This window comes from Nuphar pumila, chromosome 1, assembly GCF_984573655.1.
Source record: "Nuphar pumila chromosome 1, dmNupPumi1.hap1.1, whole genome shotgun sequence".
NCBI classification, from domain to species: Eukaryota; Viridiplantae; Streptophyta; class Magnoliopsida; order Nymphaeales; family Nymphaeaceae; genus Nuphar; species Nuphar pumila.
Window position 1 is genome coordinate 161666945 of NC_143249.1, and position 21834 is coordinate 161688778.

A 21834-nucleotide genomic window follows, 5' to 3' on the forward strand; every position below is an offset into this window, starting at 1 on the left:
GCGCTTTTTTGTCGTCGGCACCAACCTCCGACCTTCTTTTCACTTCCCGCAACACACCGTATCTGATCCATCGAGGTCTTCTGCTTCCCTTTCACCCTCGCCTTGCGCGCCGCAGCGCCGGCACCCGACACGAGCCGCGGCGTGCGACAAACGCAGCAGTTCCGGCTCGCCGGACCGTAACTTGGCACGCCGATGTCGAAATTCGGCGATTTTCCTGCCCACGGAAAGCACGTTCCGCTGGCTACGACGTGACGAACAGACGACGTCGGTTCGGGACCGTTTCGGATGCCGTTTAAGCTCATTTCGGGCGTTTTTCGGGGCCGTTTTTATGACGGCTAGTCGGTTCGTGCGTTGCGGCCCCCACGGCTCCCGCGTGAGGCATAAGAGCATTTTTTCGCGCAACATGTAACGGGTGCGATCACACTAGCACTAAAGCACCGGATCCCATCAGAACTCTGAAGTTAAGCGTGCTTGGGCGAGAGTAGTACTGGGATGGGTGACCTCCTGGGAAGTCCTCGTGTTGCACTCTCTTTTTGCCTTCGGCGCTTTTTTGTCGTCGGCACCAACCTCCGACCTTCTTTTCACTTCCCGCAACACACCGTATCTGATCCATCGAGGTCTTCTGCTTCCCTTTCACCCTCGCCTTGCACGCCGCAGCGCCGGCACCCGACACGAGCCGCGGCGTGCGACAAACGCAGCAGTTCCGGCTCGCCGGACCGTAACTTGGCACGCCGATGTCGAAATTCGGCGATTTTCCTGGCCACGGAAAGCTCGTTCCGCTGGCTACGACGTGACGAACAGACGAAGTCGGTTCGGGACCGTTTCAGATGCCGTTTAAGCTCATTTCGGGCGTTTCTATGACGGCTAGTCGGTTTGTGCGTTGCGGCCCCCACGGCGCCCGCGTGAGGCATAAGAGCATTTTTTCGCGCAACATGTAACGGGTGCGATCACACTAGCACTAAAGCACCGGATCCCATCAGAACTCTGAAGTTAAGCGTGCTTGGGCGAGAGTAGTACTGGGATGGGTGACCTCCTGGGAAGTCCTCGTGTTGCACTCTCTTTTTGCCTTCGGCGCTTTTTTGTCGTCGGCACCAACCTCCGACCTTCTTTTCACTTCCCGCAACACACCGTATCTGATCCATCGAGGTCTTCTGCTTCCCTTTCACCCTCGCCTTGCGCGCCGCAGCTCCGGCACCCGACACGAGCCGCGGCGTGCGACAAACGCAGCAGTTCCGGCTCGCCAGACCGTAACTTGGCACGCCGATGTCGAAATTCGGCGATTTTCCTGGCCACGGAAAGCTCGTTCCGCTGGCTACGACGTGACGAACAGACGAAGTCGGTTCGGGACCGTTTTAGATGCCGTTTAAGATCATTTCGGGCGTTTCTATGATGACTAGTCGGTTTGTGCGTTGCGGCCCCCACGGCTCCCGCGTGAGGCATAAGAGCATTTTTTCGCGCAACATGTAACGGGTGCGATCATACCAGCACTAAAGCACCGGATCCCATCAGAACTCTGAAGTTAAGCGTGCTTGAGCGAGAGTAGTACTGGGATGGGTGACCTCCTGGGAAGTCCTTGTGTTGCACTCTCTTTTTGCCTTCGGCGCTTTTTTGTCGTCGGCACCAACCTCCGACCTTCTTTTCACTTCCCGCAACACACCGTATCTGATCCATCGAGGTCTTCTGCTTCCCTTTCACCCTCGCCTTGCGCGCCGCAGCGCCGGCACCCGACACGAGCCGCGGCGTGCGACAAACGCAGCAGTTCCGGCTCGCCGGACCGTAACTTGGCACGCCGATGTCGAAATTCGGCGATTTTCCTGCCCACGGAAAGCACGTTCCGCTGGCTACGACGTGACGAACAGACGACGTCGGTTCGGGACCGTTTCGGATGCCGTTTAAGCTCATTTCGGGCGTTTTTCGGGGCCGTTTTTATGACGGCTAGTCGGTTCGTGCGTTGCGGCCCCCACGGCTCCCGCGTGAGGCATAAGAGCATTTTTTCGCGCAACATGTAACGGGTGCGATCACACTAGCACTAAAGCACCGGATCCCATCAGAACTCTGAAGTTAAGCGTGCTTGGGCGAGAGTAGTACTGGGATGGGTGACCTCCTGGGAAGTCCTCGTGTTGCACTCTCTTTTTGCCTTCGGCGCTTTTTTGTCGTCGGCACCAACCTCCGACCTTCTTTTCACTTCCCGCAACACACCGTATCTGATCCATCGAGGTCTTCTGCTTCCCTTTCACCCTCGCCTTGCACGCCGCAGCGCCGGCACCCGACACGAGCCGCGGCGTGCGACAAACGCAGCAGTTCCGGCTCGCCGGACCGTAACTTGGCACGCCGATGTCGAAATTCGGCGATTTTCCTGGCCACGGAAAGCTCGTTCCGCTGGCTACGACGTGACGAACAGACGAAGTCGGTTCGGGACCGTTTCAGATGCCGTTTAAGCTCATTTCGGGCGTTTCTATGACGGCTAGTCGGTTTGTGCGTTGCGGCCCCCACGGCGCCCGCGTGAGGCATAAGAGCATTTTTTCGCGCAACATGTAACGGGTGCGATCACACTAGCACTAAAGCACCGGATCCCATCAGAACTCTGAAGTTAAGCGTGCTTGGGCGAGAGTAGTACTGGGATGGGTGACCTCCTGGGAAGTCCTCGTGTTGCACTCTCTTTTTGCCTTCGGCGCTTTTTTGTCGTCGGCACCAACCTCCGACCTTCTTTTCACTTCCCGCAATACACCGTATCTGATCCATCGAGGTCTTCTGCTTCCCTTTCACCCTCGCCTTGCGCGCCGCAGCGCCGACACCCGACACGAGCCGCGGCGTGCGACAAACGCAGCAGTTCCGGCTCGCCGGACCGTAACTTGGCACGCCGATGTCGAAATTCGGCGATTTTCCTGCCCACGGAAAGCACGTTCCGCTCGCTACGACGTGACGAACAGACGAAGTCGGTTCGGGACCGTTTCGGATGCCGTTTAAGCTCGTTTCGGGCGTTTTTCGGGGCCGTTTTTATGACGGCTAGTCGGTTCGTGCGTTGCGGCCCCCACGGCTCCCGCGTGAGGCATAAGAGCATTTTTTCGCGCAACATGTAACGGGTGCGATCACACTAGCACTAAAGCACCGGATCCCATCAGAACTCTGAAGTTAAGCGTGCTTGGGCGAGAGTAGTACTGGGATGGGTGACCTCCTGGGAAGTCCTCGTGTTGCACTCTCTTTTTGCCTTCGGCGCTTTTTGTCGTCGGCACCAACCTCCGACCTTCTTTTCACTTACCGCAACACACCGTATCTGATCCATCGAGGTCTTCTGCTTCCCTTTCACCCTCGCCTTGCGCGCCGCAGCGCCCGCACCCGACACGAGCCGCGGCGTGCGACAAAAGCAGCAGTTCCGGCTCTCCGGACTGTAACTTGGCACACCGATGTCGGAATTCGGCGATTTTCGTGGCCACGGAAAGCTCGTTCCGCTGGCTACGACGTGGCGAACAGACGAAGTCGGTTCAGGACCGTTTCGGATGCCGTTTAAGCTCATTTCGGGCGTTTTTCGGGGCTGTTTTTATGACGGCTAGTCGGTTCGTGCGTTGCGGCCCCCACGGCTCCCGCGTGAGGCATAAGAGCATTTTTTCGCGCAACATGTAACGGGTGCGATCACACTAGCACTAAAGCACCGGATCCCATCAGAACTCTGAAGTTAAGCGTGCTTGGGCGAGAGTAGTACTGGGATGGGTGACCTCCTGGGAAGTCCTCGTGTTGCACTCTCTTTTTGCCTTCGGCGCTTTTTTGTCGTCGGCACCAACCTCCGACCTTCTTTTCACTTCCCGCAACACACCGTATCTGATCCATCGAGGTCTTCTGCTTCCCTTTCACCCTCGCCTTGCGCGCCGCAGCGCCGGCACCCGACACGAGCCGCGGCGTGCGACAAACGCAGCAGTTCCGGCTCGCCAGACCGTAACTTGGCACGCCGATGTCGAAATTCGGCGATTTTCCTGGCCACGGAAAGCTCGTTCCGCTGGCTACGACGTGACGAACAGACGAAGTCGGTTCGGGACCGTTTTAGATGCCGTTTAAGATCATTTCGGGCGTTTCTATGATGACTAGTCGGTTTGTGCGTTGCGGCCCCCACGGCTCCCGCGTGAGGCATAAGAGCATTTTTTCGCGCAACATGTAACGGGTGCGATCATACCAGCACTAAAGCACCGGATCCCATCAGAACTCTGAAGTTAAGCGTGCTTGAGCGAGAGTAGTACTGGGATGGGTGACCTCCTGGGAAGTCCTTGTGTTGCACTCTCTTTTTGCCTTCGGCGCTTTTTTGTCGTCGGCACCAACCTCCGACCTTCTTTTCACTTCCCGCAACACACCGTATCTGATCCATCGAGGTCTTCTGCTTCCCTTTCACCCTCGCCTTGCGCGCCGCAGCGCCGGCACCCGACACGAGCCGCGGCGTGCGACAAACGCAGCAGTTCCGGCTCGCCGGACCGTAACTTGGCACGCCGATGTCGAAATTCGGCGATTTTCCTGCCCACGGAAAGCACGTTCCGCTGGCTACGACGTGACGAACAGACGACGTCGGTTCGGGACCGTTTCGGATGCCGTTTAAGCTCATTTCGGGCGTTTTTCGGGGCCGTTTTTATGACGGCTAGTCGGTTCGTGCGTTGCGGCCCCCACGGCTCCCGCGTGAGGCATAAGAGCATTTTTTCGCGCAACATGTAACGGGTGCGATCACACTAGCACTAAAGCACCGGATCCCATCAGAACTCTGAAGTTAAGCGTGCTTGGGCGAGAGTAGTACTGGGATGGGTGACCTCCTGGGAAGTCCTCGTGTTGCACTCTCTTTTTGCCTTCGGCGCTTTTTTGTCGTCGGCACCAACCTCCGACCTTCTTTTCACTTCCCGCAACACACCGTATCTGATCCATCGAGGTCTTCTGCTTCCCTTTCACCCTCGCCTTGCACGCCGCAGCGCCGGCACCCGACACGAGCCGCGGCGTGCGACAAACGCAGCAGTTCCGGCTCGCCGGACCGTAACTTGGCACGCCGATGTCGAAATTCGGCGATTTTCCTGGCCACGGAAAGCTCGTTCCGCTGGCTACGACGTGACGAACAGACGAAGTCGGTTCGGGACCGTTTCAGATGCCGTTTAAGCTCATTTCGGGCGTTTCTATGACGGCTAGTCGGTTTGTGCGTTGCGGCCCCCACGGCGCCCGCGTGAGGCATAAGAGCATTTTTTCGCGCAACATGTAACGGGTGCGATCATACCAGCACTAAAGCACCGGATCCCATCAGAACTCTGAAGTTAAGCGTGCTTGAGCAAGAGTAGTACTGGGATGGGTGACCTCCTGAGAAGTCCTTGTGTTGCACTCTCTTTTTGCCTTCGGCGCTTTTTTGTCGTCGGCACCAACCTCCGACCTTCTTTTCACTTCCCGCAACACACCGTATCTGATCCATCGAGGTCTTCTGCTTCCCTTTCACCCTCGCCTTGCGCGCCGCAGCGCCGGCACCCGACACGAGCCGCGGCGTGCGACAAACGCAGCAGTTCCGGCTCGCCGGACCGTAACTTGGCACGCCGATGTCGAAATTCGGCGATTTTCCTGGCCACGGAAAGCACGTTCCGCTGGCTACGACGTGACGAACAGACGAAGTCGGTTCGGGACCGTTTCAGATGCCGTTTAAGCTCGTTTCGGGTGTTTTTCGGGGCGTTTCTATGACGGCTAGTCGGTTTGTGCGTTGCGGCCCCCACGGCTTCCGCGTGAGGCATAAGAGCATTTTTTCGCGCAACATGTAACGGGTGCGATCATACCAGCACTAAAGCACCGGATCCCATCAGAACTCCGAAGTTAAGCGTGCTTGGGCGAGAGTAGTACTGGAATGGGTGACCTCCTGGGAAGTCCTCGTGTTGCACTCTCTATTTACCTTCGGCGCTTTTTTGTCGTCGGCACCAACCTCCGACCTTCTTTTCACTTACCGCAACACACCGTATCTGATCCATCAAGGTCTTCTGCTTCCCTTTCACCCTCGCCTTGCGCGCCGCAGCGCCCGCACCCGACACGAGCCGCGGCGTGCGACAAAAGCAGCAGTTCCGGCTCTCTGGACTGTAACTTGGCACACCGATGTCGGAATTCGGCGATTTTCGTGGCCACGGAAAGCTCGTTCCGCTGGCTACGACGTGGCGAACAGACGAAGTCGGTTCGGGACCGTTTCGGATGCCGTTTAAGCTCATTTCGGGCGTTTTTCGGGGCCGTTTTTATGACGGCTAGTCGGTTCGTACGTTGCGGCCCCCACGACTCCCGCGTGAGGCATAAGAGCATTTTTTCGCGCAACATGTAACGGGTGCGATCACACTAGCACTAAAGCACCGGATCCCATCAGAACTCTGAAGTTTAGCGTGCTTGGGCGAGAGTAGTACTGGGATGGGTGACCTCCTGGGAAGTCCTCGTGTTGCACTCTCTTTTTGCCTTCGGCGCTTTTTTGTCGTCGGCACCAACCTCCGACCTTCTTTTCACTTCCCGCAACACACCGTATCTGATCCATCGAGGTCTTCTGCTTCCCTTTCACCCTCGCCTTGCGCGCCGCAGCGCCGGCACCCGACACGAGCCGCGGCGTGCGACAAACGCAGCAGTTCCGGCTCGCCGGACCGTAACTTGGCACGCCGATGTCGAAATTCGGCGATTTTCCTGCCCACGGAAAGCACGTTCCGCTGGCTACGACGTGACGAACAGACGAAGTCGGTTCGGGACCGTTTCGGATGCCGTTTAAGCTCATTTCGGGCGTTTTTCGGGGCCGTTTTTATGACGGCTAGTCGGTTCGTGCGTTGCGGCCCCCACGGCTCCCGCGTGAGGCATAAGAGCATTTTTTGGCGCAACATGTAACGGGTGCGATCACACTAGCACTAAAGCACCGGATCCCATCAGAACTCTGAAGTTAAGCGTGCTTGGGCGAGAGTAGTACTGGGATGGGTGACCTCCTGGGAAGTCCTCGTGTTGCACTCTCTTTTTGCCTTCGGCGCTTTTTTGTCGTCGGCACCAACCTCCGACCTTCTTTTCACTTCCCGCAACACACCGTATCTGATCCATCGAGGTCTTCTGCTTCCCTTTCACCCTCGCCTTGCGCGCCGCAGCGCCGGCACCCGACACGAGCCGCGGCGTGCGACAAACGCAGCAGTTCCGGCTCGCCAGACCGTAACTTGGCACGCCGATGTCGAAATTCGGCGATTTTCCTGGCCACGGAAAGCTCGTTCCGCTGGCTACGACGTGACGAACAGACGAAGTCGGTTCGGGACCGTTTTAGATGCCGTTTAAGATCATTTCGGGCGTTTCTATGATGACTAGTCGGTTTGTGCGTTGCGGCCCCCACGGCTCCCGCGTGAGGCATAAGAGCATTTTTTCGCGCAACATGTAACGGGTGCGATCATACCAGCACTAAAGCACCGGATCCCATCAGAACTCTGAAGTTAAGCGTGCTTGAGCGAGAGTAGTACTGGGATGGGTGACCTCCTGGGAAGTCCTTGTGTTGCACTCTCTTTTTGCCTTCGGCGCTTTTTTGTCGTCGGCACCAACCTCCGACCTTCTTTTCACTTCCCGCAACACACCGTATCTGATCCATCGAGGTCTTCTGCTTCCCTTTCACCCTCGCCTTGCGCGCCGCAGCGCCGGCACCCGACACGAGCCGCGGCGTGCGACAAACGCAGCAGTTCCGGCTCGCCGGACCGTAACTTGGCACGCCGATGTCGAAATTCGGCGATTTTCCTGCCCACGGAAAGCACGTTCCGCTGGCTACGACGTGACGAACAGACGACGTCGGTTCGGGACCGTTTCGGATGCCGTTTAAGCTCATTTCGGGCGTTTTTCGGGGCCGTTTTTATGACGGCTAGTCGGTTCGTGCGTTGCGGCCCCCACGGCTCCCGCGTGAGGCATAAGAGCATTTTTTCGCGCAACATGTAACGGGTGCGATCACACTAGCACTAAAGCACCGGATCCCATCAGAACTCTGAAGTTAAGCGTGCTTGGGCGAGAGTAGTACTGGGATGGGTGACCTCCTGGGAAGTCCTCGTGTTGCACTCTCTTTTTGCCTTCGGCGCTTTTTTGTCGTCGGCACCAACCTCCGACCTTCTTTTCACTTCCCGCAACACACCGTATCTGATCCATCGAGGTCTTCTGCTTCCCTTTCACCCTCGCCTTGCACGCCGCAGCGCCGGCACCCGACACGAGCCGCGGCGTGCGACAAACGCAGCAGTTCCGGCTCGCCGGACCGTAACTTGGCACGCCGATGTCGAAATTCGGCGATTTTCCTGGCCACGGAAAGCTCGTTCCGCTGGCTACGACGTGACGAACAGACGAAGTCGGTTCGGGACCGTTTCAGATGCCGTTTAAGCTCATTTCGGGCGTTTCTATGACGGCTAGTCGGTTTGTGCGTTGCGGCCCCCACGGCGCCCGCGTGAGGCATAAGAGCATTTTTTCGCGCAACATGTAACGGGTGCGATCATACCAGCACTAAAGCACCGGATCCCATCAGAACTCTGAAGTTAAGCGTGCTTGAGCAAGAGTAGTACTGGGATGGGTGACCTCCTGAGAAGTCCTTGTGTTGCACTCTCTTTTTGCCTTCGGCGCTTTTTTGTCGTCGGCACCAACCTCCGACCTTCTTTTCACTTCCCGCAACACACCGTATCTGATCCATCGAGGTCTTCTGCTTCCCTTTCACCCTCGCCTTGCGCGCCGCAGCGCCGGCACCCGACACGAGCCGCGGCGTGCGACAAACGCAGCAGTTCCGGCTCGCCGGACCGTAACTTGGCACGCCGATGTCGAAATTCGGCGATTTTCCTGGCCACGGAAAGCACGTTCCGCTGGCTACGACGTGACGAACAGACGAAGTCGGTTCGGGACCGTTTCAGATGCCGTTTAAGCTCGTTTCGGGCGTTTTTCGGGGCGTTTCTATGACGGCTAGTCGGTTTGTGCGTTGCGGCCCCCACGGCTTCCGCGTGAGGCATAAGAGCATTTTTTCGCGCAACATGTAACGGGTGCGATCATACCAGCACTAAAGCACCGTATCCCATCAGAACTCCGAAGTTAAGCGTGCTTGGGCGAGAGTAGTACTGGAATGGGTGACCTCCTGGGAAGTCCTCGTGTTGCACTCTCTATTTACCTTCGGCGCTTTTTTGTCGTCGGCACCAACCTCCGACCTTCTTTTCACTTACCGCAACACACCGTATCTGATCCATCAAGGTCTTCTGCTTCCCTTTCACCCTCGCCTTGCGCGCCGCAGCGCCCGCACCCGACACGAGCCGCGGCGTGCGACAAAAGCAGCAGTTCCGGCTCTCTGGACTGTAACTTGGCACACCGATGTCGGAATTCGGCGATTTTCGTGGCCACGGAAAGCTCGTTCCGCTGGCTACGACGTGGCGAACAGACGAAGTCGGTTCGGGACCGTTTCGGATGCCGTTTAAGCTCATTTCGGGCGTTTTTCGGGGCCGTTTTTATGACGGCTAGTCGGTTCGTACGTTGCGGCCCCCACGGCTCCCGCGTGAGGCATAAGAGCATTTTTTCGCGCAACATGTAACGGGTGCGATCATACCAGCACTAAAGCACCGGATCCCATCAGAACTCTGAAGTTAAGCGTGCTTGGGCGAGAGTAGTACTGGGATGGGTGACCTCCTGGGAAGTCCTTGTGTTGCACTCTCTTTTTGCCTTCGGCGCTTTTTTGTCGTCGGCACCAACCTCCGACCTTCTTTTCACTTCCCGCAACACACCGTATCTGATCCATCGAGGTCTTCTGCTTCCCTTTCACCCTCGCCTTGCGCGCCGCAGCGCCGGCACCCGACACGAGCCGCGGCGTGCGACAAACGCAGCAGTTCCGGCTCGCCGGACCGTAACTTGGCACGCCGATGTCGAAATTCGGCGATTTTCCTGCCCACGGAAAGCACGTTCCGCTGGCTACGACGTGACGAACAGACGAAGTCGGTTCGGGACCGTTTCGGATGCCGTTTAAGCTCATTTCGGGCGTTTTTCGGGGCTGTTTTTATGACGGCTAGTCGGTTCGTGCGTTGCGGCCCCCACGGCTCCCGCGTGAGGCATAAGAGCATTTTTTCGCGCAACATGTAACGGGTGCGATCACACTAGCACTAAAGCACCGGATCCCATCAGAACTCTGAAGTTAAGCGTGCTTGGGCGAGAGTAGTACTGGGATGGGTGACCTCCTGGGAAGTCCTCGTGTTGCACTCTCTTTTTGCCTTCGGCGCTTTTTTGTCGTCGGCACCAACCTCCGACCTTCTTTTCACTTCCCGCAACACACCGTATCTGATCCATCGAGGTCTTCTGCTTCACTTTCACCCTCGCCTTGCACGCCGCAGCGCCGGCACCCGACACGAGCCGCGGTGTGCGACAAACGCAGCAGTTCCGGCTCGCCGGACCGTAACTTGGCACGCCGATGTCGAAATTCGGCGATTTTCCTGGCCACGGAAAGCTCGTTCCGCTGGCTACGACGTGACGAACAGACGAAGTCGGTTCGGGACCGTTTCAGATGCCGTTTAAGCTCATTTCGGGCGTTTCTATGACGGCTAGTCGGTTCGTGCGTTGCGGCCCCCACGGCGCCCGCGTGAGGCATAAGAGCATTTTTTGGCGCAACATGTAACGGGTGCGATCACACTAGCACTAAAGCACCGGATCCCATCAGAACTCTGAAGTTAAGCGTGCTTGGGCGAGAGTAGTACTGGGATGGGTGACCTCCTTGGAAGTCCTCGTGTTGCACTCTCTTTTTGCCTTCGGCGCTTTTTTGTCGTCGGCACCAACCTCCGACCTTCTTTTCACTTCCCGCAACACACCGTATCTGATCCATCGAGGTCTTCTGCTTCCCTTTCACCCTCGCCTTGCGCGCCGCAGCGCCGGCACCCGACACGAGCCGCGGCGTGCGACAAACGCAGCAGTTCCGGCTCGCCAGACCGTAACTTGGCACGCCGATGTCGAAATTCGGCGATTTTCCTGGCCACGGAAAGCTCGTTCCGCTGGCTACGACGTGACGAACAGACGAAGTCGGTTCGGGACCGTTTTAGATGCCGTTTAAGATCATTTCGGGCGTTTCTATGATGACTAGTCGGTTTGTGCGTTGCGGCCCCCACGGCTCCCGCGTGAGGCATAAGAGCATTTTTTCGCGCAACATGTAACGGGTGCGATCATACCAGCACTAAAGCACCGGATCCCATCAGAACTCTGAAGTTAAGCGTGCTTGAGCGAGAGTAGTACTGGGATGGGTGACCTCCTGGGAAGTCCTTGTGTTGCACTCTCTTTTTGCCTTCGGCGCTTTTTTGTCGTCGGCACCAACCTCCGACCTTCTTTTCACTTCCCGCAACACACCGTATCTGATCCATCGAGGTCTTCTGCTTCCCTTTCACCCTCGCCTTGCGCGCCGCAGCGCCGGCACCCGACACGAGCCGCGGCGTGCGACAAACGCAGCAGTTCCGGCTCGCCGGACCGTAACTTGGCACGCCGATGTCGAAATTCGGCGATTTTCCTGCCCACGGAAAGCACGTTCCGCTGGCTACGACGTGACGAACAGACGACGTCGGTTCGGGACCGTTTCGGATGCCGTTTAAGCTCATTTCGGGCGTTTTTCGGGGCCGTTTTTATGACGGCTAGTCGGTTCGTGCGTTGCGGCCCCCACGGCTCCCGCGTGAGGCATAAGAGCATTTTTTCGCGCAACATGTAACGGGTGCGATCACACTAGCACTAAAGCACCGGATCCCATCAGAACTCTGAAGTTAAGCGTGCTTGGGCGAGAGTAGTACTGGGATGGGTGACCTCCTGGGAAGTCCTCGTGTTGCACTCTCTTTTTGCCTTCGGCGCTTTTTTGTCGTCGGCACCAACCTCCGAACTTCTTTTCACTTCCCGCAACACACCGTATCTGATCCATCGAGGTCTTCTGCTTCCCTTTCACCCTCGCCTTGCGCGCCGCAGCGCCGGCACCCGACACGAGCCGCGGCGTGCGACAAACGCAGCAGTTCCGGGTCGCCGGACCGTAACTTGGCACGCCGATGTCGGAATTCGGCGATTTTCGTGGCCACGGAAAGCTCGTTCCGCTGGCTACGACGTGGCGAACAGACGAAGTCGGTTCGGGACCGTTTCGGATGCCGTTTAAGCTCGTTTCGGGCGTTTTTCGGGGCCGTTTCTATGACGGCTAGTCGGTTCGTGCGTTGCGGCCCCCACGGCTCCCGCGTGAGGCATAAGAGCATTTTTTCGCGCAACATGTAACGGGTGCGATCATACCAGCACTAAAGCACCGGATCCCATCAGAACTCCGAAGTTAAGCGTGCTTGGGCGAGAGTAGTACTGGAATGGGTGACCTCCTGGGAAGTCCTCGTGTTGCACTCTCTATTTACCTTCGGCGCTTTTTTGTCGTCGGCACCAACCTCCGACCTTCTTTTCACTTACCGCAACACACCGTATCTGATCCATCAAGGTCTTCTGCTTCCCTTTCACCCTCGCCTTGCGCGCCGCAGCGCCCGCACCCGACACGAGCCGCGGCGTGCGACAAAAGCAGCAGTTCCGGCTCTCTGGACTGTAACTTGGCACACCGATGTCGGAATTCGGCGATTTTCGTGGCCACGGAAAGCTCGTTCCGCTGGCTACGACGTGGCGAACAGACGAAGTCGGTTCGGGACCGTTTCGGATGCCGTTTAAGCTCATTTCGGGCGTTTTTCGGGGCCGTTTTTATGACGGCTAGTCGGTTCGTACGTTGCGGCCCCCACGGCTCCCGCGTGAGGCATAAGAGCATTTTTTCGCGCAACATGTAACGGGTGCGATCACACTAGCACTAAAGCACCGGATCCCATCAGAACTCTGAAGTTAAGCGTGCTTGGGCGAGAGTAGTACTGGGATGGGTGACCTCCTGGGAAGTCCTCGTGTTGCACTCTCTTTTTGCCTTCGGCGCTTTTTTGTCGTCGGCACCAACCTCCGACCTTCTTTTCACTTCCCGCAACACACCGTATCTGATCCATCGAGGTCTTCTGCTTCCCTTTCACCCTCGCCTTGCGCGCCGCAGCGCCGACACCCGACACGAGCCGCGGCGTGCGACAAACGCAGCAGTTCCGGCTCGCCGGACCGTAACTTGGCACGCCGATGTCGAAATTCGGCGATTTTCCTGCCCACGGAAAGCACGTTCCGCTCGCTACGACGTGACGAACAGACAAAGTCGGTTCGGGACCGTTTCGGATGCCGTTTAAGCTCATTTCGGGCGTTTTTCGGGGCCGTTTTTATGACGGCTAGTCGGTTCGTGCGTTGCGGCCCCCACGGCTCCCGCGTGAGGCATAAGAGCATTTTTTCGCGCAACATGTAACGGGTGCGATCACACTAGCACTAAAGCACCGGATCCCATCAGAACTCTGAAGTTAAGCGTGCTTGGGCGAGAGTAGTACTGGGATGGGTGACCTCCTGGGAAGTCCTCGTGTTGCACTCTCTTTTTGCCTTCGGCGCTTTTTGTCGTCGGCACCAACCTCCGACCTTCTTTTCACTTACCGCAACACACCGTATCTGATCCATCGAGGTCTTCTGCTTCCCTTTCACCCTCGCCTTGCGCGCCGCAGCGCCCGCACCCGACACGAGCCGCGGCGTGCGACAAAAGCAGCAGTTCCGGCTCTCCGGACTGTAACTTGGCACACCGATGTCGGAATTCGGCGATTTTCGTGGCCACGGAAAGCTCGTTCCGCTGGCTACGACGTGGCGAACAGACGAAGTCGGTTCAGGACCGTTTCGGATGCCGTTTAAGCTCATTTCGGGCGTTTTTCGGGGCTGTTTTTATGACGGCTAGTCGGTTCGTGCGTTGCGGCCCCCACGGCTCCCGCGTGAGGCATAAGAGCATTTTTTGGCGCAACATGTAACGGGTGCGATCACACTAGCACTAAAGCACCGGATCCCATCAGAACTCTGAAGTTAAGCGTGCTTGGGCGAGAGTAGTACTGGGATGGGTGACCTCCTGGGAAGTCCTCGTGTTGCACTCTCTTTTTGCCTTCGGCGCTTTTTTGTCGTCGGCACCAACCTCCGACCTTCTTTTCACTTCCCGCAACACACCGTATCTGATCCATCGAGGTCTTCTGCTTCCCTTTCACCCTCGCCTTGCGCGCCGCAGCGCCGGCACCCGACACGAGCCGCGGCGTGCGACAAACGCAGCAGTTCCGGCTCGCCAGACCGTAACTTGGCACGCCGATGTCGAAATTCGGCGATTTTCCTGGCCACGGAAAGCTCGTTCCGCTGGCTACGACGTGACGAACAGACGAAGTCGGTTCGGGACCGTTTTAGATGCCGTTTAAGATCATTTCGGGCGTTTCTATGATGACTAGTCGGTTTGTGCGTTGCGGCCCCCACGGCTCCCGCGTGAGGCATAAGAGCATTTTTTCGCGCAACATGTAACGGGTGCGATCATACCAGCACTAAAGCACCGGATCCCATCAGAACTCTGAAGTTAAGCGTGCTTGAGCGAGAGTAGTACTGGGATGGGTGACCTCCTGGGAAGTCCTTGTGTTGCACTCTCTTTTTGCCTTCGGCGCTTTTTTGTCGTCGGCACCAACCTCCGACCTTCTTTTCACTTCCCGCAACACACCGTATCTGATCCATCGAGGTCTTCTGCTTCCCTTTCACCCTCGCCTTGCGCGCCGCAGCGCCGGCACCCGACACGAGCCGCGGCGTGCGACAAACGCAGCAGTTCCGGCTCGCCGGACCGTAACTTGGCACGCCGATGTCGAAATTCGGCGATTTTCCTGCCCACGGAAAGCACGTTCCGCTGGCTACGACGTGACGAACAGACGACGTCGGTTCGGGACCGTTTCGGATGCCGTTTAAGCTCATTTCGGGCGTTTTTCGGGGCCGTTTTTATGACGGCTAGTCGGTTCGTGCGTTGCGGCCCCCACGGCTCCCGCGTGAGGCATAAGAGCATTTTTTCGCGCAACATGTAACGGGTGCGATCACACTAGCACTAAAGCACCGGATCCCATCAGAACTCTGAAGTTAAGCGTGCTTGGGCGAGAGTAGTACTGGGATGGGTGACCTCCTGGGAAGTCCTCGTGTTGCACTCTCTTTTTGCCTTCGGCGCTTTTTTGTCGTCGGCACCAACCTCCGACCTTCTTTTCACTTCCCGCAACACACCGTATCTGATCCATCGAGGTCTTCTGCTTCCCTTTCACCCTCGCCTTGCACGCCGCAGCGCCGGCACCCGACACGAGCCGCGGCGTGCGACAAACGCAGCAGTTCCGGCTCGCCGGACCGTAACTTGGCACGCCGATGTCGAAATTCGGCGATTTTCCTGGCCACGGAAAGCTCGTTCCGCTGGCTACGACGTGACGAACAGACGAAGTCGGTTCGGGACCGTTTCAGATGCCGTTTAAGCTCATTTCGGGCGTTTCTATGACGGCTAGTCGGTTTGTGCGTTGCGGCCCCCACGGCGCCCGCGTGAGGCATAAGAGCATTTTTTCGCGCAACATGTAACGGGTGCGATCATACCAGCACTAAAGCACCGGATCCCATCAGAACTCTGAAGTTAAGCGTGCTTGAGCAAGAGTAGTACTGGGATGGGTGACCTCCTGAGAAGTCCTTGTGTTGCACTCTCTTTTTGCCTTCGGCGCTTTTTTGTCGTCGGCACCAACCTCCGACCTTCTTTTCACTTCCCGCAACACACCGTATCTGATCCATCGAGGTCTTCTGCTTCCCTTTCACCCTCGCCTTGCGCGCCGCAGCGCCGGCACCCGACACGAGCCGCGGCGTGCGACAAACGCAGCAGTTCCGGCTCGCCGGACCGTAACTTGGCACGCCGATGTCGAAATTCGGCGATTTTCCTGGCCACGGAAAGCACGTTCCGCTGGCTACGACGTGACGAACAGACGAAGTCGGTTCGGGACCGTTTCGGATGCCGTTTAAGCTCGTTTCGGGCGTTTTTCGGGGCCATTTCTATGACGGCTAGTCGGTTCGTGCGTTGCGGCCCCCACGGCTCCCGCGTGAGGCATAAGAGCATTTTTTCGCGCAACATGTAACGGGTGCGATCATACCAGCACTAAAGCACCGGATCCCATCAGAACTCCGAAGTTAAGCGTGCTTGGGCGAGAGTAGTACTGGAATGGGTGACCTCCTGGGAAGTCCTCGTGTTGCACTCTCTATTTACCTTCGGCGCTTTTTTGTCGTCGGCACCAACCTCCGACCTTCTTTTCACTTACCGCAACACACCGTATCTGATCCATCAAGGTCTTCTGCTTCCCTTTCACCCTCGCCTTGCGCGCCGCAGCGCCCGCACCCGACACGAGCCGCGGCGTGCGACAAAAGCAGCAGTTCCGGCTCTCTGGACTGTAACTTGGCACACCGATGTCGGAATTCGGCGATTTTCGTGGCCACGGAAAGCTCGTTCCGCTGGCTACGACGTGGCGAACAGACGAAGTCGGTTCGGGACCGTTTCGGATGCCGTTTAAGCTCATTTCGGGCGTTTTTCGGGGCCGTTTTTATGACGGCTAGTCGGTTCGTACGTTGCGGCCCCCACGGCTCCCGCGTGAGGCATAAGAGCATTTTTTCGCGCAACATGTAACGGGTGCGATCACACTAGCACTAAAGCACCGGATCCCATCAGAACTCTGAAGTTAAGCGTGCTTGGGCGAGAGTAGTACTGGGATGGGTGACCTCCTGGGAAGTCCTCGTGTTGCACTCTCTTTTTGCCTTCGGCGCTTTTTTGTCGTCGGCACCAACCTCCGACCTTCTTTTCACTTCCCGCAACACACCGTATCTGATCCATCGAGGTCTTCTGCTTCCCTTTCACCCTCGCCTTGCGCGCCGCAGCGCCGGCACCCGACACGAGCCACGGCGTGCGACAAACGCAGCAGTTCCGGCTCGCCGGACCGTAACTTGGCACGCCGATGTCGAAATTCGGCGATTTTCCTGCCCACGGAAAGCACGTTCCGCTGGCTACGACGTGACGAACAGACGAAGTCGGTTCGGGACCGTTTCGGATGCCGTTTAAGCTCATTTCGGGCGTTTTTCGGGGCCGTTTTTATGACGGCTAGTCGGTTCGTGCGTTGCGGCCCCCACGGCTCCCGCGTGAGGCATAAGAGCATTTTTTCGCGCAACATGTAACGGGTGCGATCACACTAGCACTAAAGCACCGGATCCCATCAGAACTCTGAAGTTAAGCGTGCTTGGGCGAGAGTAGTACTGGGATGGGTGACCTCCTGGGAAGTCCTCGTGTTGCACTCTCTTTTTGCCTTCGGCGCTTTTTGTCGTCGGCACCAACCTCCGACCTTCTTTTCACTTACCGCAACACACCGTATCTGATCCATCGAGGTCTTCTGCTTCCCTTTCACCCTCGCCTTGCGCGCCGCAGCGCCCGCACCCGACACGAGCCGCGGCGTGCGACAAAAGCAGCAGTTTCGGCTCTCCGGACTGTAACTTGGCACACCGATGTCGGAATTCGGCGATTTTCGTGGCCACGGAAAGCTCGTTCCGCTGGCTACGACGTGGCGAACAGACGAAGTCGGTTCGGGACCGTTTCGGATGCCGTTTAAGCTCATTTCGGGCGTTTTTCGGGGCCGTTTTTATGACGGCTAGTCGGTTCGTACGTTGCGGCCCCCACGGCTCCCGCGTGAGGCATAAGAGCATTTTTTCGCGCAACATGTAACGGGTGCGATCACACTAGCACTAAAGCACCGGATCCCATCAGAACTCTGAAGTTAAGCGTGCTTGGGCGAGAGTAGTACTGGGATGGGTGACCTCCTGGGAAGTCCTCGTGTTGCACTCTCTTTTTGCCTTCGGCGCTTTTTTGTCGTCGGCACCAACCTCCGACCTTCTTTTCACTTCCCGCAACACACCGTATCTGATCCATCGAGGTCTTCTGCTTCCCTTTCACCCTCGCCTTGCGCGCCGCAGCGCCGGCACCCGACACGAGCCGCGGCGTGCGACAAACGCAGCAGTTCCGGGTCGCCGGACCGTAACTTGGCACGCCGATGTCGGAATTCGGCGATTTTCGTGGCCACGGAAAGCTCGTTCCGCTGGCTACGACGTGGCGAACAGACAAAGTCGGTTCGGGACCGTTTCGGATGCCGTTTAAGCTCGTTTCGGGCGTTTTTCGCGGCCGTTTCTATGACGGCTAGTCGGTTCGTGCGTTGCGGCCCCCACGGCTCCCGCGTGAGGCATAAGAGCATTTTTTCGCGCAACATGTAACGGGTGCGATCATACCAGCACTAAAGCACCGGATCCCATCAGAACTCCGAAGTTAAGCGTGCTTGGGCGAGAGTAGTACTGGAATGGGTGACCTCCTGGGAAGTCCTCGTGTTGCACTCTCTATTTACCTTCGGCGCTTTTTTGTCGTCGGCACCAACCTTCGACCTTCTTTTCACTTACCGCAACACACCGTATCTGATCCATCAAGGTCTTCTGCTTCCCTTTCACCCTCGCCTTGCGCGCCGCAGCGCCCGCACCCGACACGAGCCGCGGCGTGCGACAAAAGCAGCAGTTCCGGCTCTCTGGAATGTAACTTGGCACACCGATGTCGGAATTCGGCGATTTTCGTGGCCACGGAAAGCTCGTTCCGCTGGCTACGACGTGGCGAACAGACGAAGTCGGTTCGGGACCGTTTCGGATGCCGTTTAAGCTCATTTCGGGCGTTTTTCGGGGCCGTTTTTATGACGGCTAGTCGGTTCGTACGTTGCGGCCCCCACGGCTCCCGCGTGAGGCATAAGAGCATTTTTTCGCGCAACATGTAACGGGTGCGATCACACTAGCACTAAAGCACCGGATCCCATCAGAACTCTGAAGTTAAGCGTGCTTGGGCGAGAGTAGTACTGGGATGGGTGACCTCCTGGGAAGTCCTCGTGTTGCACTCTCTTTTTGCCTTCGGCGCTTTTTTGTCGTCGGCACCAACCTCCGACCTTCTTTTCACTTCCCGCAACACACCGTATCTGATCCATCGAGGTCTTCTGCTTCCCTTTCACCCTCGCCTTGCGCGCCGCAGCGCCGGCACCCGACACGAGCCGCGGCGTGCGACAAACGCAGCAGTTCCGGCTCGCCGGACCGTAACTTGGCACGCCGATGTCGAAATTCGGCGATTTTCCTGCCCACGGAAAGCACGTTCCGCTGGCTACGACGTGACGAACAGACGAAGTCGGTTCGGGACCGTTTCGGATGCCGTTTAAGCTCATTTCAGGCGTTTTTCGGGGCCGTTTTTATGACGGCTAGTCGGTTCGTGCGTTGCGGCCCCCACGGCTCCCGCGTGAGGCATAAGAGCATTTTTTCGCGCAACATGTAACGGGTGCGATCACACTAGCACTAAAGCACCGGATCCCATCAGAACTCTGAAGTTAAGCGTGCTTGGGCGAGAGTAGTACTGGGATGGGTGACCTCCTGGGAAGTCCTCGTGTTGCACTCTCTTTTTGCCTTCGGCGCTTTTTGTCGTCGGCACCAACCTCCGACCTTCTTTTCACTTACCGCAACACACCGTATCTGATCCATCGAGGTCTTCTGCTTCCCTTTCACCCTCGCCTTGCGCGCCGCAGCGCCCGCACCCGACACGAGCCGCGGCGTGCGACAAAAGCAGCAGTTCCGGCTCTCCGGACTGTAACTTGGCACACCGATGTCGGAATTCGGCGATTTTCGTGGCCACGGAAAGCTCGTTCCGCTGGCTACGACGTGGCGAACAGACGAAGTCGGTTCAGGACCGTTTCGGATGCCGTTTAAGCTCATTTCGGGCGTTTTTCGGGGCCGTTTTTATGACGGCTAGTCGGTTCGTGCGTTGCGGCCCCCACGGCTCCCGCGTGAGGCATAAGAGCATTTTTTGGCGCAACATGTAACGGGTGCGATCACACTAGCACTAAAGCACCGGATCCCATCAGAACTCTGAAGTTAAGCGTGCTTGGGCGAGAGTAGTACTGGGATGGGTGACCTCCTGGGAAGTCCTCGTGTTGCACTCTCTTTTTGCCTTCGGCGCTTTTTTGTCGTCGGCACCAACCTCCGACCTTCTTTTCACTTCCCGCAACACACCGTATCTGATCCATCGAGGTCTTCTGCTTCCCTTTCACCCTCGCCTTGCGCGCCGCAGCTCCGGCACCCGACACGAGCCGCGGCGTGCGACAAACGCAGCAGTTCCGGCTCGCCAGACCGTAACTTGGCACGCCGATGTCGAAATTCGGCGATTTTCCTGGCCACGGAAAGCTCGTTCCGCTGGCTACGACGTGACGAACAGACGAAGTCGGTTCGGGACCGTTTTAGATGCCGTTTAAGATCATTTCGGGCGTTTCTATGATGACTAGTCGGTTTGTGCGTTGCGGCCCCCACGGCTCCCGCGTGAGGCATAAGAGCATTTTTTCGCGCAACATGTAACGGGTGCGATCATACCAGCACTAAAGCACCGGATCCCATCAGAACTCTGAAGTTAAGCGTGCTTGAGCGAGAGTAGTACTGGGATGGGTGACCTCCTGGGAAGTCCTTGTGTTGCACTCTCTTTTTGCCTTCGGCGCTTTTTTGTCGTCGGCACCAACCTCCGACCTTCTTTTCACTTCCCGCAACACACCGTATCTGATCCATCGAGGTCTTCTGCTTCCCTTTCACCCTCGCCTTGCGCGCCGCAGCGCCGGCACCCGACACGAGCCGCGGCGTGCGACAAACGCAGCAGTTCCGGCTCGCCGGACCGTAACTTGGCACGCCGATGTCGAAATTCGGCGATTTTCCTGCCCACGGAAAGCACGTTCCGCTGGCTACGACGTGACGAACAGACGACGTCGGTTCGGGACCGTTTCGGATGCCGTTTAAGCTCATTTCGGGCGTTTTTCGGGGCCGTTTTTATGACGGCTAGTCGGTTCGTGCGTTGCGGCCCCCACGGCTCCCGCGTGAGGCATAAGAGCATTTTTTCGCGCAACATGTAACGGGTGCGATCACACTAGCACTAAAGCACCGGATCCCATCAGAACTCTGAAGTTAAGCGTGCTTGGGCGAGAGTAGTACTGGGATGGGTGACCTCCTGGGAAGTCCTCGTGTTGCACTCTCTTTTTGCCTTCGGCGCTTTTTTGTCGTCGGCACCAACCTCCGACCTTCTTTTCACTTCCCGCAACACACCGTATCTGATCCATCGAGGTCTTCTGCTTCCCTTTCACCCTCGCCTTGCACGCCGCAGCGCCGGCACCCGACACGAGCCGCGGCGTGCGACAAACGCAGCAGTTCCGGCTCGCCGGACCGTAACTTGGCACGCCGATGTCGAAATTCGGCGATTTTCCTGGCCACGGAAAGCTCGTTCCGCTGGCTACGACGTGACGAACAGACGAAGTCGGTTCGGGACCGTTTCAGATGCCGTTTAAGCTCATTTCGGGCGTTTCTATGACGGCTAGTCGGTTTGTGCGTTGCGGCCCCCACGGCGCCCGCGTGAGGCATAAGAGCATTTTTTCGCGCAACATGTAACGGGTGCGATCACACTAGCACTAAAGCACCGGATCCCATCAGAACTCTGAAGTTAAGCGTGCTTGGGCGAGAGTAGTACTGGGATGGGTGACCTCCTGGGAAGTCCTCGTGTTGCACTCTCTTTTTGCCTTCGGCGCTTTTTTGTCGTCGGCACCAACCTCCGACCTTCTTTTCACTTCCCGCAATACACCGTATCTGATCCATCGAGGTCTTCTGCTTCCCTTTCACCCTCGCCTTGCGCGCCGCAGCGCCGACACCCGACACGAGCCGCGGCGTGCGACAAACGCAGCAGTTCCGGCTCGCCGGACCGTAACTTGGCACGCCGATGTCGAAATTCGGCGATTTTCCTGCCCACGGAAAGCACGTTCCGCTCGCTACGACGTGACGAACAGACGAAGTCGGTTCGGGACCGTTTCGGATGCCGTTTAAGCTCGTTTCGGGCGTTTTTCGGGGCCGTTTTTA

The 21834-nt window shown here is 57.5% G+C and overlaps 40 non-coding genes across 40 annotated transcripts; all 40 read left to right on the forward strand.

Moving 5' to 3' along the window:
• Nucleotides 1–410: 410 nt before the first annotated feature.
• Nucleotides 411–529, forward strand: LOC149849806 (5S ribosomal RNA). The gene has a single exon (XR_016434688.1). It is a non-coding gene; the product is annotated as a 5S ribosomal RNA (ribosomal RNA).
• A 410-nt stretch (nucleotides 530–939) lies between these two features.
• On the forward strand, nucleotides 940–1058 carry LOC149849807 (5S ribosomal RNA). The gene has a single exon (XR_016434689.1). It is a non-coding gene; the product is annotated as a 5S ribosomal RNA (ribosomal RNA).
• Nucleotides 1059–1468: 410 nt separating this feature from the next.
• Nucleotides 1469–1587, forward strand: LOC149849808 (5S ribosomal RNA). The gene has a single exon (XR_016436800.1). It is a non-coding gene; the product is annotated as a 5S ribosomal RNA (ribosomal RNA).
• A 423-nt stretch (nucleotides 1588–2010) lies between these two features.
• LOC149849809 (5S ribosomal RNA) lies at nucleotides 2011–2129 on the forward strand. The gene has a single exon (XR_016434690.1). It is a non-coding gene; the product is annotated as a 5S ribosomal RNA (ribosomal RNA).
• A 410-nt stretch (nucleotides 2130–2539) lies between these two features.
• On the forward strand, nucleotides 2540–2658 carry LOC149849810 (5S ribosomal RNA). Its single transcript, XR_016434693.1, has one exon. It is a non-coding gene; the product is annotated as a 5S ribosomal RNA (ribosomal RNA).
• Nucleotides 2659–3081: 423 nt separating this feature from the next.
• LOC149849811 (5S ribosomal RNA) lies at nucleotides 3082–3200 on the forward strand. The gene has a single exon (XR_016434695.1). It is a non-coding gene; the product is annotated as a 5S ribosomal RNA (ribosomal RNA).
• Nucleotides 3201–3622: 422 nt separating this feature from the next.
• LOC149849812 (5S ribosomal RNA) lies at nucleotides 3623–3741 on the forward strand. The gene has a single exon (XR_016434696.1). It is a non-coding gene; the product is annotated as a 5S ribosomal RNA (ribosomal RNA).
• A 410-nt stretch (nucleotides 3742–4151) lies between these two features.
• On the forward strand, nucleotides 4152–4270 carry LOC149849813 (5S ribosomal RNA). Its single transcript, XR_016436811.1, has one exon. It is a non-coding gene; the product is annotated as a 5S ribosomal RNA (ribosomal RNA).
• A 423-nt stretch (nucleotides 4271–4693) lies between these two features.
• On the forward strand, nucleotides 4694–4812 carry LOC149849814 (5S ribosomal RNA). Its single transcript, XR_016434697.1, has one exon. It is a non-coding gene; the product is annotated as a 5S ribosomal RNA (ribosomal RNA).
• Nucleotides 4813–5222: 410 nt separating this feature from the next.
• Nucleotides 5223–5341, forward strand: LOC149849815 (5S ribosomal RNA). The gene has a single exon (XR_016436020.1). It is a non-coding gene; the product is annotated as a 5S ribosomal RNA (ribosomal RNA).
• Nucleotides 5342–5763: 422 nt separating this feature from the next.
• Nucleotides 5764–5882, forward strand: LOC149849816 (5S ribosomal RNA). Its single transcript, XR_016426148.1, has one exon. It is a non-coding gene; the product is annotated as a 5S ribosomal RNA (ribosomal RNA).
• A 423-nt stretch (nucleotides 5883–6305) lies between these two features.
• On the forward strand, nucleotides 6306–6424 carry LOC149849817 (5S ribosomal RNA). Its single transcript, XR_016426334.1, has one exon. It is a non-coding gene; the product is annotated as a 5S ribosomal RNA (ribosomal RNA).
• A 423-nt stretch (nucleotides 6425–6847) lies between these two features.
• LOC149849818 (5S ribosomal RNA) lies at nucleotides 6848–6966 on the forward strand. The gene has a single exon (XR_016434698.1). It is a non-coding gene; the product is annotated as a 5S ribosomal RNA (ribosomal RNA).
• A 410-nt stretch (nucleotides 6967–7376) lies between these two features.
• On the forward strand, nucleotides 7377–7495 carry LOC149849819 (5S ribosomal RNA). Its single transcript, XR_016436822.1, has one exon. It is a non-coding gene; the product is annotated as a 5S ribosomal RNA (ribosomal RNA).
• Nucleotides 7496–7918: 423 nt separating this feature from the next.
• Nucleotides 7919–8037, forward strand: LOC149849820 (5S ribosomal RNA). The gene has a single exon (XR_016434701.1). It is a non-coding gene; the product is annotated as a 5S ribosomal RNA (ribosomal RNA).
• Nucleotides 8038–8447: 410 nt separating this feature from the next.
• LOC149849821 (5S ribosomal RNA) lies at nucleotides 8448–8566 on the forward strand. The gene has a single exon (XR_016436031.1). It is a non-coding gene; the product is annotated as a 5S ribosomal RNA (ribosomal RNA).
• Nucleotides 8567–8988: 422 nt separating this feature from the next.
• On the forward strand, nucleotides 8989–9107 carry LOC149849822 (5S ribosomal RNA). The gene has a single exon (XR_016434444.1). It is a non-coding gene; the product is annotated as a 5S ribosomal RNA (ribosomal RNA).
• A 423-nt stretch (nucleotides 9108–9530) lies between these two features.
• LOC149849823 (5S ribosomal RNA) lies at nucleotides 9531–9649 on the forward strand. Its single transcript, XR_016427249.1, has one exon. It is a non-coding gene; the product is annotated as a 5S ribosomal RNA (ribosomal RNA).
• Nucleotides 9650–10072: 423 nt separating this feature from the next.
• On the forward strand, nucleotides 10073–10191 carry LOC149849824 (5S ribosomal RNA). The gene has a single exon (XR_016434702.1). It is a non-coding gene; the product is annotated as a 5S ribosomal RNA (ribosomal RNA).
• A 410-nt stretch (nucleotides 10192–10601) lies between these two features.
• Nucleotides 10602–10720, forward strand: LOC149849825 (5S ribosomal RNA). The gene has a single exon (XR_016426004.1). It is a non-coding gene; the product is annotated as a 5S ribosomal RNA (ribosomal RNA).
• A 410-nt stretch (nucleotides 10721–11130) lies between these two features.
• LOC149849826 (5S ribosomal RNA) lies at nucleotides 11131–11249 on the forward strand. The gene has a single exon (XR_016436833.1). It is a non-coding gene; the product is annotated as a 5S ribosomal RNA (ribosomal RNA).
• A 423-nt stretch (nucleotides 11250–11672) lies between these two features.
• LOC149849827 (5S ribosomal RNA) lies at nucleotides 11673–11791 on the forward strand. The gene has a single exon (XR_016434703.1). It is a non-coding gene; the product is annotated as a 5S ribosomal RNA (ribosomal RNA).
• Nucleotides 11792–12214: 423 nt separating this feature from the next.
• Nucleotides 12215–12333, forward strand: LOC149849828 (5S ribosomal RNA). Its single transcript, XR_016426166.1, has one exon. It is a non-coding gene; the product is annotated as a 5S ribosomal RNA (ribosomal RNA).
• A 423-nt stretch (nucleotides 12334–12756) lies between these two features.
• On the forward strand, nucleotides 12757–12875 carry LOC149849829 (5S ribosomal RNA). The gene has a single exon (XR_016434704.1). It is a non-coding gene; the product is annotated as a 5S ribosomal RNA (ribosomal RNA).
• Nucleotides 12876–13298: 423 nt separating this feature from the next.
• Nucleotides 13299–13417, forward strand: LOC149849830 (5S ribosomal RNA). Its single transcript, XR_016434705.1, has one exon. It is a non-coding gene; the product is annotated as a 5S ribosomal RNA (ribosomal RNA).
• A 422-nt stretch (nucleotides 13418–13839) lies between these two features.
• LOC149849831 (5S ribosomal RNA) lies at nucleotides 13840–13958 on the forward strand. Its single transcript, XR_016434707.1, has one exon. It is a non-coding gene; the product is annotated as a 5S ribosomal RNA (ribosomal RNA).
• Nucleotides 13959–14368: 410 nt separating this feature from the next.
• On the forward strand, nucleotides 14369–14487 carry LOC149849832 (5S ribosomal RNA). The gene has a single exon (XR_016436844.1). It is a non-coding gene; the product is annotated as a 5S ribosomal RNA (ribosomal RNA).
• A 423-nt stretch (nucleotides 14488–14910) lies between these two features.
• LOC149849833 (5S ribosomal RNA) lies at nucleotides 14911–15029 on the forward strand. The gene has a single exon (XR_016434708.1). It is a non-coding gene; the product is annotated as a 5S ribosomal RNA (ribosomal RNA).
• Nucleotides 15030–15439: 410 nt separating this feature from the next.
• LOC149849834 (5S ribosomal RNA) lies at nucleotides 15440–15558 on the forward strand. The gene has a single exon (XR_016436042.1). It is a non-coding gene; the product is annotated as a 5S ribosomal RNA (ribosomal RNA).
• Nucleotides 15559–15981: 423 nt separating this feature from the next.
• Nucleotides 15982–16100, forward strand: LOC149849835 (5S ribosomal RNA). Its single transcript, XR_016426185.1, has one exon. It is a non-coding gene; the product is annotated as a 5S ribosomal RNA (ribosomal RNA).
• A 423-nt stretch (nucleotides 16101–16523) lies between these two features.
• LOC149849836 (5S ribosomal RNA) lies at nucleotides 16524–16642 on the forward strand. Its single transcript, XR_016434710.1, has one exon. It is a non-coding gene; the product is annotated as a 5S ribosomal RNA (ribosomal RNA).
• A 423-nt stretch (nucleotides 16643–17065) lies between these two features.
• On the forward strand, nucleotides 17066–17184 carry LOC149849837 (5S ribosomal RNA). The gene has a single exon (XR_016434712.1). It is a non-coding gene; the product is annotated as a 5S ribosomal RNA (ribosomal RNA).
• A 422-nt stretch (nucleotides 17185–17606) lies between these two features.
• On the forward strand, nucleotides 17607–17725 carry LOC149849838 (5S ribosomal RNA). Its single transcript, XR_016434714.1, has one exon. It is a non-coding gene; the product is annotated as a 5S ribosomal RNA (ribosomal RNA).
• Nucleotides 17726–18148: 423 nt separating this feature from the next.
• Nucleotides 18149–18267, forward strand: LOC149849839 (5S ribosomal RNA). Its single transcript, XR_016426211.1, has one exon. It is a non-coding gene; the product is annotated as a 5S ribosomal RNA (ribosomal RNA).
• Nucleotides 18268–18690: 423 nt separating this feature from the next.
• On the forward strand, nucleotides 18691–18809 carry LOC149849840 (5S ribosomal RNA). Its single transcript, XR_016434719.1, has one exon. It is a non-coding gene; the product is annotated as a 5S ribosomal RNA (ribosomal RNA).
• Nucleotides 18810–19232: 423 nt separating this feature from the next.
• On the forward strand, nucleotides 19233–19351 carry LOC149849841 (5S ribosomal RNA). Its single transcript, XR_016434720.1, has one exon. It is a non-coding gene; the product is annotated as a 5S ribosomal RNA (ribosomal RNA).
• Nucleotides 19352–19773: 422 nt separating this feature from the next.
• Nucleotides 19774–19892, forward strand: LOC149849842 (5S ribosomal RNA). Its single transcript, XR_016434721.1, has one exon. It is a non-coding gene; the product is annotated as a 5S ribosomal RNA (ribosomal RNA).
• Nucleotides 19893–20302: 410 nt separating this feature from the next.
• On the forward strand, nucleotides 20303–20421 carry LOC149849843 (5S ribosomal RNA). Its single transcript, XR_016436855.1, has one exon. It is a non-coding gene; the product is annotated as a 5S ribosomal RNA (ribosomal RNA).
• Nucleotides 20422–20844: 423 nt separating this feature from the next.
• LOC149849844 (5S ribosomal RNA) lies at nucleotides 20845–20963 on the forward strand. Its single transcript, XR_016434725.1, has one exon. It is a non-coding gene; the product is annotated as a 5S ribosomal RNA (ribosomal RNA).
• A 410-nt stretch (nucleotides 20964–21373) lies between these two features.
• LOC149849845 (5S ribosomal RNA) lies at nucleotides 21374–21492 on the forward strand. Its single transcript, XR_016434726.1, has one exon. It is a non-coding gene; the product is annotated as a 5S ribosomal RNA (ribosomal RNA).
• The last annotated feature ends 342 nt before the right edge of the window (nucleotides 21493–21834 follow it).